Source organism: Protopterus annectens, chromosome 6.part0 (genome assembly GCF_019279795.1).
Source record: "Protopterus annectens isolate FY-2018-M chromosome 6.part0, PAN1.0, whole genome shotgun sequence".
NCBI lineage: Eukaryota > Metazoa > Chordata > Ceratodontiformes > Protopteridae > Protopterus > Protopterus annectens.
The window spans coordinates 843,421,046-843,433,545 of record NC_056737.1 but is presented as its reverse complement, the minus strand read 5'-3'; the positions used below and the strand labels follow the sequence as shown (position 1 = coordinate 843,433,545).

Sequence of the window (12,500 nt, the reverse complement as noted above, 5' to 3'; positions counted from 1 at the left end):
ATAGTTCCTTGAGGATTGAGGATCCTGAAAATGCCCATGTATGGGGAGAAATCTGAACCTCTTCTGGTTAAGTGGCAACAATTAAACTTGGAGTAAAGGTTCAGTTATTTGAAGTTATTGATAGGCTTCTTTAAACCAGAGGAGGAGAAACTAACTCAAATGATTTTTGTGACTCAAAATGAACTACATGATAGGCTCAATGTACATGAAACACCATAGAGAACAAGATGAATTTGGGAGCAAGAAAGAAAACCATGGCATTTTTCGCCCAGTGATCAGAGCAAGTCCAAAAGCCCATATGCCTTGAAACCATTTCTGTAAAAAAGCACAAACAGCAATCCAATTTGATGGAGAAGCAACACCCTTTATTCCCGTTGTCGATAAGTACAAATCATTTGAATCACCGCTCGAGAAGCAGGGGAAAAACAAAGGAAAATTACACCAGATTCAGGAAACAACAAAACTATAAAAAGGATGTGGCAATGAATATCCAGTCCTTGATTTGAAATATTTCATCTAAAACCTTAAATGAAGGTGAGATTTTATTGCTTCATAAAGGTTTAAGCTTTATACCATCTCGTAAAGCTGAAGTAACTGACACTGTAGTTGATTTAAAATTATTCGTTCTCAATGTAACGCTTAAAATACAGTTTAAAAATTTTGAACATGTTAATTTTACTCATTTTCAGACACCTAGCACATATATTCTCTTGAACTACCCTATTCTAGAAGCTTATAAGAGAATTTGTGAGGACGAAATAATGAGTTTGTTTGATGAAGGGAAACATGGGGAACTATTTAAGAATTTGAGCAGGGATGAGAGTTTGGCTCTGACACCCTTACAGAATGACCCTTCTATTATCATAAGACTGGTGGACAAAGGAGGTCCTATAGTGATCATGGACCAAGACTTTATTTTCATTCTATGAGACAGTTATTAAGTGATTCAAACACTTAAGAAAAGGTGACGAGAGATTGTGTTGACACAATGATGAGAAGGGTACATAACACACTAATGGATTGTTTACTAAGTTGTTACATTAATTTAGATCTATATAACTACTTGATTATCAGAATTCCGAAGATCCATAAAGACTCTTTACATCTACCCTTTAGACCGATTGTGGCAGGTAGAGGCTGGTGTACAGAATCTATATCAATATTTATTGAAAAACTCCTTAGACCAGTTTTAGATAAGAATGTATTAGTTCTTAAAGATTCTAAACAGTTTTTAAATGACTTATATAAGTTTGTAAGAGAGTGATGTAATATTAATAACTGCACTTTGGTTACTTCTGATGTTCAGTCATTGTTTACTGTAATACCTAATGCTGTAGGTATTCATATGTTGAGAGACTATTTGATCAAGCATACTGCTTATGATGTAACGTTCATAGACTTGTGTCTTTTTATGGAAATGGTGCTTGAGACAAATGTTTTTATGTTTCATCATACATTGTACTTACAGAAGGATGGCATAGCTATGGGCACTTCTAGTGCCTATAGCTATGCCAACATTGTGATGGCCCTATGGGAAGAAGTACATATTCTAAAACCCCCATGAATGATGCATTGGGTTTTATTGAAGATTTGTAGATGATTTACTTATGATATGGGAAGGAAATAATGATGCAGTCATTTCTTTTCATGAGTATTTAAATGCAACAACTCCTTTATTTAAATTTAGCATAAATAGTTCCCTTTCACACATAGATTTTCTTGATGTGAGCATTTTGAAAGGATTAGATGGCACGCTAAGTACTAGGATCTTTAGGAAAATCTGATATAGCAACTCTTTCTTGTATCAACAAAGCATGCATCCTCCACATATATTTAAGAATATTATTAAAAGTCAAGTATTGAGGGTCGTCTAGACTAAATGCTACTGAAGAAGGATTTATGCATGAATTGGACTTATTAAAGGATAGATTCATTGCCCAAGGATACAATCACAGGGAAGCTGGCAGCATCTTAGATAGGATTCCAAAGTCAAGAACAGCCCAAGGAAAGCATACTTCTCCAGGGGCCCATGGGATAGATCTGCCACCTACACTAGTATTTCCTTGGTGAGAATGCCATTGGTCTATTCTAGTCATGGTAGACAGATAAAAGAAATCATGAGTAAGCACTTGCAAATTTTGTTAACTGACCTAGAGGTCAGGTCAATAGTTGGTGATAAACCAAATTTTCTCTTTAAGACTAAAAGACCTCTAAAAAGAATATGTTATCCAAGAGTGGCTGATACATGCATGGACATATAATGAGCATGTGGCAAGGTCAAACTCCCTGATACAGCAAAAAAATTTGAATTCAAGGTGAATGCTATTTGAAACACACACCATATACTATACTTAGCTTACTGTGAAGTGTGTTCATCTTTTTATATAGGTAAAACAGATAGACGATTTCATGATCAGATGGAACATATATATAGCATAAATAATGAAATAAGTACAAATGCATTAGCTAAACATGTTGGACAACATGGTCCTTTCCAAAGTTTTATGTTTTCAGTAATGGAAGTAATAAAACCCAATGAACGTGGAGGTGACATAAGGAATATATCAGAAACCTCCAAACCAAACTGGATCATTAAAATGAGAGCTAACAGGGGCAGAGGGCTGAACAATAAAGTCTCTATAAAACCTATTCTTAAATCAAAGCATAACTATAGATATTTTTTAATAGAAATGTTTTATATGCTGTGTTTTATGTATATAGGTTCATAGGGTCATAGGTTGGTACTAGGCTATCGGACCTAGGGCCTATATAAAACCCAATGAACGTGGAGGTGACATAAGGAATATATCAGAAACCTCCGAACCAAACTGGATCATTAAAATGAGAGCCAACAGGGGCAGAGGGCTAAACAATGAAGTCTCTATAAAACCTATTCTTAAATCAAAGCATAACTGTAGATATTTTTTAATAGAAATTTTTTATATGCTGTGTTTTATGTATATAGGTTCATAGGGTCATAGGTTGGTACTAGGCTATCGGCCCTAGGGCCTATACAAGCCTATCCATAACAATTCCCTGGCTATTTCCTCCCACAATATATATTTCCATGGACCCCTGTCTAGAAGGGCGACTGACGTGATCCCTGGGATGAATTTCCTATCTCCCATACAATCGTCAAGGTTCCTTTTGAAGAGGGCCAAAGAGGTGCTCTGCTTGACATGTATGGGCAGTCTATTACAGAGTCTGGGGAGTCTCTGGGTCAGGAATCTATCCCTCCAGCATGTTTTGTTCATTGTGATGAGAAGGTTTAGATCCCTGGAGCGTGTGGCTCTGAGAGATTGGGATTTCTTTAAGTGTAGCATGTCCAACAGCTCTGGGTTTGACATGGCCTTGTATGTTAAGCAGAGATTTCCTCTGAGTAGACGATATGAGACAGAGTATAGCTGGAGTTTTTTTAGATGGTCAGCATAGGGCATCTGCTTTAGGCCTGTGATTCTTTTAGTGAGGTATTTCTGCGACCTTTCCAGTTGTTGCAGATGTCTTGAGAGGTACATACCAAATGGGGCATTGTATTCTATAATGGGTCTAATGAGGGATGAGTACAGTGGAACAATGACCTCCTTTTTTCTGGATAAAAGCCCTTATTGATGAGGTTTGCCACATAAAAGGATTTCCTGAGTGTTGTGGCAATGTTGTTATTGAAGGTGAGACCACTGTCCACCTGTGTCCCTAAGTCTCTTATCACACTTTCAGTGTTTAGTGTACTGCCACCTATGTGGTAATTCATGGGTAATCTCCATCCACTGACAGTGATTTCGATGAAGGAGAAGGTTCTCCAAATTCCACCTTGAAGACATCTTGTTTGGAAAGACTCTCACATTTCTTAAGTAGAAAGGGAGTTGATTTTCTAAGATGCTTTTGGTTCAGGCCCATCCATTTCTTGGATGGTTCCCCTTCTGATGAGATGATATATCTAATCTTGTCTAAGGCATGGAAGGAACCAGACACTGCTCAACCTATCCCCAGGAAGCCCAATACATTTTTGGTAGCTCCTAAAGATAAACTCCATTGCAGCAAGGGTCCTGCAGTAGATTCCATGATAGTTGTGGGAGCCACTAAGAGATAACTTGTGGAAGAGAATTCCTCTGTCCATCCACCTAACAGGGAGTCGTACTTTGGACAGATTCACATAGCAAGTACATGGCTCATCTACATTTTTGATGACAGTGTTGAATTACCTGGCACATTACTTACTTTCAGAAAGACTTTACAAAAGAGATAGCCAAATCTGTCCCAGGGACTTTGTCTGCAGATCAAAAGATAGCTACTGATTCATAGCTGGCTACCCTCCAGTCTCTTTTCAGTGTCTCTATATGTCTTATTTGTAATGCTACAGAGGGTACATCTAGAGTAGACAGTACAGGCATTTCCATCCAGACACACGCCTAGATGCAGCTTTGTGATTTTGTGGAATATTTCAGAACATTCTTCATCAGTGCCCCTTATAATGGATCAACCCTGTTTGGTCCTAAAGTCAAAGTAACTATCTTCAGATGTGAGAAGGACAACAAATTCCTTTCTGCTATAGAGTCAGATTTTTTACTCCTCAATGGACCTTCTTCAGAAATCTGAAGGGAAGTAAGAGAATTTGGCTTCAGAAATCCCAAGGGTTTTTATCTGGCACTTCAGAAGAAAGAGCTCCCTGAGGCAGAGGGGAGGAAACTCGCATAATGTGTGTCACCCAAGAGGCAGAATTGGTCCACAAAACCAAGGCTTCAGGGGTCCTTTCTCAGAGAAGCCTTTCCAGCACTCCTGAATGTTTCCCTGACTGTCGTACTCTGGAAGCAGTTGAAAGGTACTTATCTGTGTATCCAACAACCTAGACGCTCATCACTCAAGACAAATCAGTGCAGAGGACTGTAACCAGAGGCTATGTCATACCTTTTCATAATCCTCCATCACATCAGGAAAGAATTCCTGATGTTCCACCCTCACAAAGAGAAGTAGCCGCTTCAGAAATAAAGAAGCTTGTAAGAAACTGAGTCTTCCAAGAGGTCCCTCCAGAGAGGATCCGGAATTTAATCAAGATTCTTTTTAGTGCCAAAGAAAAATGGGACCTAAAGCTAATATTGGACCTAAGCCAATTAAACAGGTTTGTAAAATAAACAAAATTCCAGATGGTCACGGTTCAGTGCATTCTTCCCTTGCTGAGGAAGGAAGGCAAGATGTTCGCAACAGATCTTCAGGATGCGTACTACCACATAAATATAAACAGGCACTCCAGGAAGATTCTTTGCTTCTGGCTCTGGCCAATCATTTCCAATTCAAAGCTCTGCCCTTTGGATTCATCAGAGGCCCTTGTGTGTTTATCAAGTGCATGGCAAGGGTGGTAGCTCATATACAACTGCAGGGTTTCTGAATATTCCCATACTTGTATGACTGGGTCATAACTGCCCTTACCAGTAACTACTAATTCAAGTAAGGAACTCATTGCTCCAACTCTGTAAGGACTGGGAATCACAGTGAATTTAAAAAAGACTAGGTTACAACCAGTTCAATCTCTGAAATTCAGCAGAGCAACTTTGGACACAGGATCTCAGACAGACAAGCTTTTTCTTTCAAGAATTTCTTTTCACCAACAAGCCCTAGAACTTCTATCCTACCAGAAGCCACCTGTGAGACTAGTTCTTTGTATTTTAGGCTCCATGGCTGCTTCAGTCATATTAGTACTATTGGCCATGTTCTACGTGTGTTTTTTGGTGGACCCTGGCACTTCAGTGGTCAGTCAGAAAACAACCTTTACCCTTTCTAGTGAGTCTAATGAACATTTGAGGAACACACAGCCACTGTGGCTAGAGTCTCCACACATTCCACAGGGATGTACATTCATTCTGCCTGTTCCCCAAGCCACACTGACCATGGACACTTCACAGTGAGGGGGGACATTATCTGGGAAAGACAGTCAAAGGCACCTGGTCTCAGATGGAGGCTAGTCTTCATATCAAAATATTGGAGATGACAACAGTCCTCCTTGAACTGCAGGCCTTTCAGAACTCTCTCCCCTTAGGTGTGATTTCCATGCAGACAACATGGCAGACATTTGGTACATCAACAAAGAGGGAGGAACCAGATTTTATCCTTTATGTCAAGAGGCCATGAGAATGCAGCAATGGCCAATATCTTCTCACCACTTTCTAACTGCAATGCATATCTCAGGGAAATCCAACATATAGGCAGACAAGGTGAGCAGATCCATTCTGCTTCTTCCTGAGTGGTCCCTCAACTCATTAGTAACATAGTGGATTTTCAGCTGTTGGAACCAACATTGTTGCAACCTCTTTGCCTCTCCCCATCACACAAAATGCAACAAGCTCTTTGCGAGAGTCACCACAGGATGCTGTAATGCACCCTTGGCCTCCCTTCCCTTTTTCCCCTAATGCCACTAATTCCAAAGTTCTTACAGAAAGCATTAGCAATGAAGGTCACAGTAACCCTCATAGCCACTTACTGCCCTCGACAGTGTAGTTTCCCTTTCTCTGACCTAATCTAATTCACCTTTTTGGGTTCTGGGCTCAGTTCCAGATTTACTTTTGCTTTTAGTTTTGCATCCATCAGGACTGTCTCACCCGAAGATTCAATCCATAAAATTGACCCCATGGTTTCTTCAATTCCAGTGATGGGTTGACAATTCATGTTGTTGTCCCCACTTGTCCACATATCATCTTCATTTCAGAAAGGGGTTCCACTACTTAGGTCTCTTCAAGGTACATTTCTACTCTCCTCTTGAGATCTAGTTCCTCCTTGGGATATTACTGTTGATCTGCAGGCCCTGACCGGCCCTCCCTTCAAACCTGCTACAAAAGTTGATCTGAAGTTTTAATCCAGGAAGACCTAATTTCTGGTGTCTATCTCTTCTGCCAAGAGAATTTTTTTAGCAACATTTATTATCCTCAAAACCTCCATACCTAATTTTTCATAAGGACAGAGTGTTTCTGAGAATCAACCAACTCCTCTTTTCTACCCAAGGTGGCTTCGGAATCATTCTTTAATCAGTCCATAAATCTTCCAGTTTTCTTCCCAAATTTCTCCATGGGTGAATATACTACGCATTTAATGGAATGTTCATTGTCAGTTATATTTTTATCTACATCATACAAAACCCTTTAGAAAATCTGACCAGTTATTTGTGTCCTTCTCCAGTACTGAATTAGGAAAATAAGAGTCCAAAGTCACACTATCCTGCTGGTTGACTCAGTGCATCTCCTTTGTTTATCAGGAAAAGGGAATTGCTCTCCCTTCCTTCCCAAAAGTTAATTCTACCAGATCTGTGGGTTCATCTAAGGCCTTTTTCTCCAGTGTTCCAAACGATGACATATGCACTGCAGGTACCTGGTCCAAGGTCCATACCTTTATCTCACATTACAAACTGGATATGTAGTCCAGATCTACAGCTTTCTTTGGTACAGCTATGCTCCAGAATATCCTTCCATGAGGCCAACCAAGTATAAAAGTAGCAGGGGACTCTGTCCCATCCATTGAGGAATGGATAGAAAAGACAACGTCAGATATGAAAGTTATGTACTCACCATAACAATAGATCCAACTGTCTGTTTCTGTCCTTTCCTCAACTACCCTCCCACTATCCCCCTCCTTATTTTGTTTTGTGGAAGTATAGTTTGTTTGCAATATATTCATTTTGAGGTGGATATAGCTGACCTTACTCTGGATCATAAAGTTCCTGTCTTTCTCGGCCTCTGTTTCGTTATGCAGGTTATCAGTGTTTAAGTCAGCTGCAGTCTTATGCTGCTCACTCCTATATTCTACAATTTCCAATATCCTTTTTAGGCAGGAAAACTCAATCTGAGGTTGCTCACTGTTCTCATAGGGATTATGAGTATGGGGAAGAGGCTGAACACCAGATCCAAAGCTTGGAAGTGGCAGAAGCCAGATGCAAGGTTAGATCCAAGACTCATTCATTGAGGAAAGGATACAAATAGACAACACAAATCTATTGTTATGGTGAGTACACAACTTCCATTTATGTAATTGTAGGCCTTTACATTGCAATCAGAAATGATGGAACTGTGTGCTGATGCACATTTCAGTTCATATTAATTATTTAAAGTTGATATAAGGGAAACATTTTCAGTACTATATGTGCTAAAAGAAAAGTATACTGACCTACCAGATAGGATCCAGGATCAATAAAACTGTCATTTTTTTACTTTGTCATCTCAGTTACAACTACCCACTGTGCTACTGTCAAAAAATGTGGACCTCAAACACATGTATTGACAAGTCTAAATAATAATTTAACTGACAAGCAAGCAGGGCTCAGGTTTCTGAACTAAGAAAGCAAATTATATTTATTAAGCTAAGTGAGTGAGTGTGTGTGTGTGTGTGTGTGTGTGTGTGTGTGTGTGTGTGTGTGTGTGTGTGTGTGTGTGTGTGTGTGTGTGTTTGTAGGTCAGTCTAAGAACTGCATGCATCCCTAATCTAGAATTCCATACATGAAACAAACATTTTAACTAGCTGAATAAAGAGTGCACACGGAATTAAAGATGGCACCCAGAGAGTTATGACACATGCTATCTGGTGTTTCTTATTACCAATATATAGCACAGAGAAGCAAAACAACATGTCCCTGCAAGCAGACCAGCAACATCCAAATGATGGCTAATACTTTGTTTTGCGTGATGCCTCAGAGTAGGACACAGCTTTGCAGACCAGTGACAGAGTGTTGCTTCCTCCTTTCTTTAGATGCTGCCCTTGCAAGCAGTCCAAAAACATCCAATATACTTTTAAAGCAAGTGAATTAAGTTTGATATTCTGGTTTATTCAATGCTTTTCAGAGTCAGTTTGAAAGCATATAGATAGGGGTAGCTCCCACCTCTCTCTAGATTCTGCCTTTGTGTGCATCACCAACATTCAAATGATAGGCAAGTCATATGGAGTAAGTCCAATACTTTGTTTCATTTGATCCCTTCCAGATCAGGGGCACAACTTAAAATCCTGATTCTTAGGGTTGGCTTCCACCTCACTTTTCATTCAACAAAATGATCAGCACCACACGTAATAAAGCCAATTGTCTGATCCTAACTACAAACTGTAGTTGGCTTATGCAGCATTTCACTGATAAAACTTAAGAAGTTTTCTTAGAATTAGCAGTTGCAACTTGAGGTCAAATGTAAAATAAAGTATGTCACTCAAATATGTATGTGCTAATCTGACAATGCTGCTTTAAATGGGCCACTTGTCACTTTGTACTTTTGTTTCACTTCCTCACTTTAACACAGTAAAGTCCCTAATTGTCACAAGTTAGATAAATTAATAACGAATACTCACAGGTGGTTCAAACAGAAACAAAACAGCATCTTAAAATAGCAAAGCAAACACAGTTATATATACAATGCTTTTCCCTAGCCTCCTGTATTAATCGCATGACCCCAACTTCCTGTTAACAAGTAGTTAAACCAGTATTTATTTGTTATAGCAACTACTGAAATTGCCAATGCACATCGAAGACTGCTCCCCCTCCTTGAATCCACCCGAGTGTGTCTTAATGACATGCAGACCATTAAGTCAGAGCTTTTCTTTTTTCTTTGTTACATTTGCAATAGTCGACAGTGACTCTGTAAAGCCAACATACTTCAAAAGACACTCCTCCCTGCTCTTTTATGCCATATTCTTAAGTCTAGAGGACAGACACAATGATTTTAGATGAACAAGAAAGAACAGAAAATGAAAAAAAGCAAGTATATTACATTTTAACAGTTTCCTTTAGCATGGCATCACACTTTCAGTGTCTTCTACTGTTAAACTGCTAAGTATAAAATATTTGCAAACTACCTAAACCTCTGAATATTATAAAAAAAATCTTTCATAAAAGGATAGATAGTGGGTCTGAAATCCATTTGTTGTTATAATTAATGTAACATCACCTGCTTAAAAAAAACATAATACAATGCTACAGAAGTCAAAATGTGTTTATGTAAGACCTCTGCATAGAGACAGACACACATTGAATATGTATCTGTATTTCAGAACAGAAGTATAAGCTGTGCCCATTAACCACTGCATTTAATAAAAGACATTTTATTTAATTAGAATGTACTACCTAAACCATAACTTATCACTGCATTTATTTTAAGCTGCCTGCCTGTGTTATAATGTTATTTGCTATGTGTGCATGCATTACCATTATCTTTTTTTTTTTTTTTTTTTTCAAAACAGGTTTATTGTTTTAACATATAAGAGAAATATCATAACAATTTTATACAAGTAATTAAAAATAGGTATTATTATAATATTCAACAAAACAACTAAAGTATTTACAAAGACATCCACTACAATCAGATCAATTAAGTAAACTAAAATACCATGCTATTGAAATTAAAATTGTTTTAACAAATTTTGTAAATTATCCCATACAATAAAATAAGATGTTTTTCTATTTGTTCTAGTCCTAATTGTGTTTATTTCCATATGGCACACTATATTCATAACATTTTTAAATTCATTGAACGAAGGAGGTGTATCTGAAATCCAGTTTCTAGTTATTATTTTCCTAGCCACTGCTAGAATAGACCATAACAAGGGAAGCTTAACCTTTTTAACACTTTGAGGTACAGGTGTGTTGAATAATATAAGAGATTTAGAAATAATGAAATTGTGTAAAAGAGCCTGCAAAAATTCATTAATTGACTTCCAGTATTCTTTCAATTTTATACAGTCATAAAACATATGAGCCCAGTCAGCATTAATTTCTACATTACATCTCTTACATAGATTATCTTTATTATTTATTTTATTCATCATCAAAGGTGTATAAAAAGATCTATGTAAAAATTTCCATGTATAAAGTCTCCAGACAATGGAAGACGTAGTTCTATAAGCAGATTCCAATATATATTGTTTATCTTCTTGATTTGGTGGGTCCCCATTAATAGAAGTGAAATAATTCCAGTATGAATCTACACTGTAAAAAGTTTCTTGTCTGATAACTTTATGTATGTATGAAAGTTTACCTTTATCAGAAACTTTATGTTGTAAATTTAATATCAAGTAATCAATCAGTGTTGGAATAGATTCTTTAACAGTTATAGACATTAAATCTATTTTATTAATGAGATGTTGTCTAAAGGTCTGAACCTCTAACCAGCAAGTTTCTCTTAGATCAAATTCTTGTTTTAAGAAATCTAGATTTTTAACTTTATTATCAGATATCAACTGATACCAGTACTTTAGATCATTATCTATAGCTAAATGAGTTCCTTCAGAAGTAGATGACAAAAGCATACCCTGAGTATACATTATAGGAAATACAATAAAATTCCATTCCCTATACTTAGGGTGCATGAATATAAAGTTACGATAACTAATAATAATATTTAATGGGTAACAAACCATATGTTTAGGTGTAATAGGTGAAGTACAAAATTCCTTTAGTAGCCATAACATGGAGTTATTTACAATCATATTTTTATGTGTTAAGGAGATTTTCATGAAGTGTATACTAATTAGCTCCCAATAATCTTTCCATTTTGTGACATATGACTGATATATTAATAAAGTAATAACTTTTACAATAGAAGAGATAGTATATAAATTAAAATCTGGAAAAGAAATACCCCCTTGAGACCAGCTATTAGTATGTTTCTTTAATGCAATCCTAGGTCTATTAGGTGCCCATAAGAAATTTAACATTAGTGTGTTCAGTTTCTTGATAATTATTTTTGTAGGTGGAAGTATTATTGATTGTATTAAGTATAAAATCTTGGGGAATATTATCATTTTAATAATTGTAAGTCTGTCCTCCATAGTAAAAAACATATTATTCCAGGTATTAAACAGATTTTGTATATTAAGAAAACAGGTATTATAATTATTATATATAATAGATTTAATATCTTTAGATAGTATTATACCTAAATAAGTTATCTGACCTGAATTGGGTACATATTTAGTAAAATCACTAATGAGAATATTTTTTCGTGTATATATAGGTAGTATTTTAGTTTTTTCTTCATTGAATATTAAACCAGAAATACTTTTAAAATTCATCATGTTATCAAATAGAGACTGTATAGAAGAATTAGATCCTGCTGATGTAATTAGAATATCATCTGCAAAAAGTTGAATTTTGGATGTTGTATTTTCATCTATTTCAAAACCCTCTATGTCAGTACTGTTTCTGATCAAATTAGCCCAAGGCTCCATTACTAAAGTGAATAATAGTGGAGAAAGTGGACATCCTTGTTTTGTACCTTTAAGAATGGGTATTTTTTGTGAAACATATGTTCCTACCTTAATATAAGCCAACGTTCCTTTATATAAATGTTCAATTAGATTTACAAATGCATCCGAGAAGTTTGTGCACTTCATTAAGGTAAACAGATAGTCCCAACTTACTGAATCAAATGCTGAACTTATATCAAGACTAATAAGTGTTAAATCATTCTTTTCCTATTTGCAAAATCTATTAATGTTAAAGTTCTTCTTATATTATCAAAAGTATTTCTATTTACAATGAAGCCTGT

General features: G+C 36.6%; 1 protein-coding gene across 1 annotated transcript in view; it reads right to left on the bottom strand.

The window, feature by feature from the left end:
• LOC122804078 (tumor necrosis factor alpha-induced protein 2-like) overlaps nucleotides 1–12,500 on the bottom strand; it is a 284,869-nt gene that overhangs the window by 197,800 nt on the left and 74,569 nt on the right. The window lies entirely within an intron of this gene.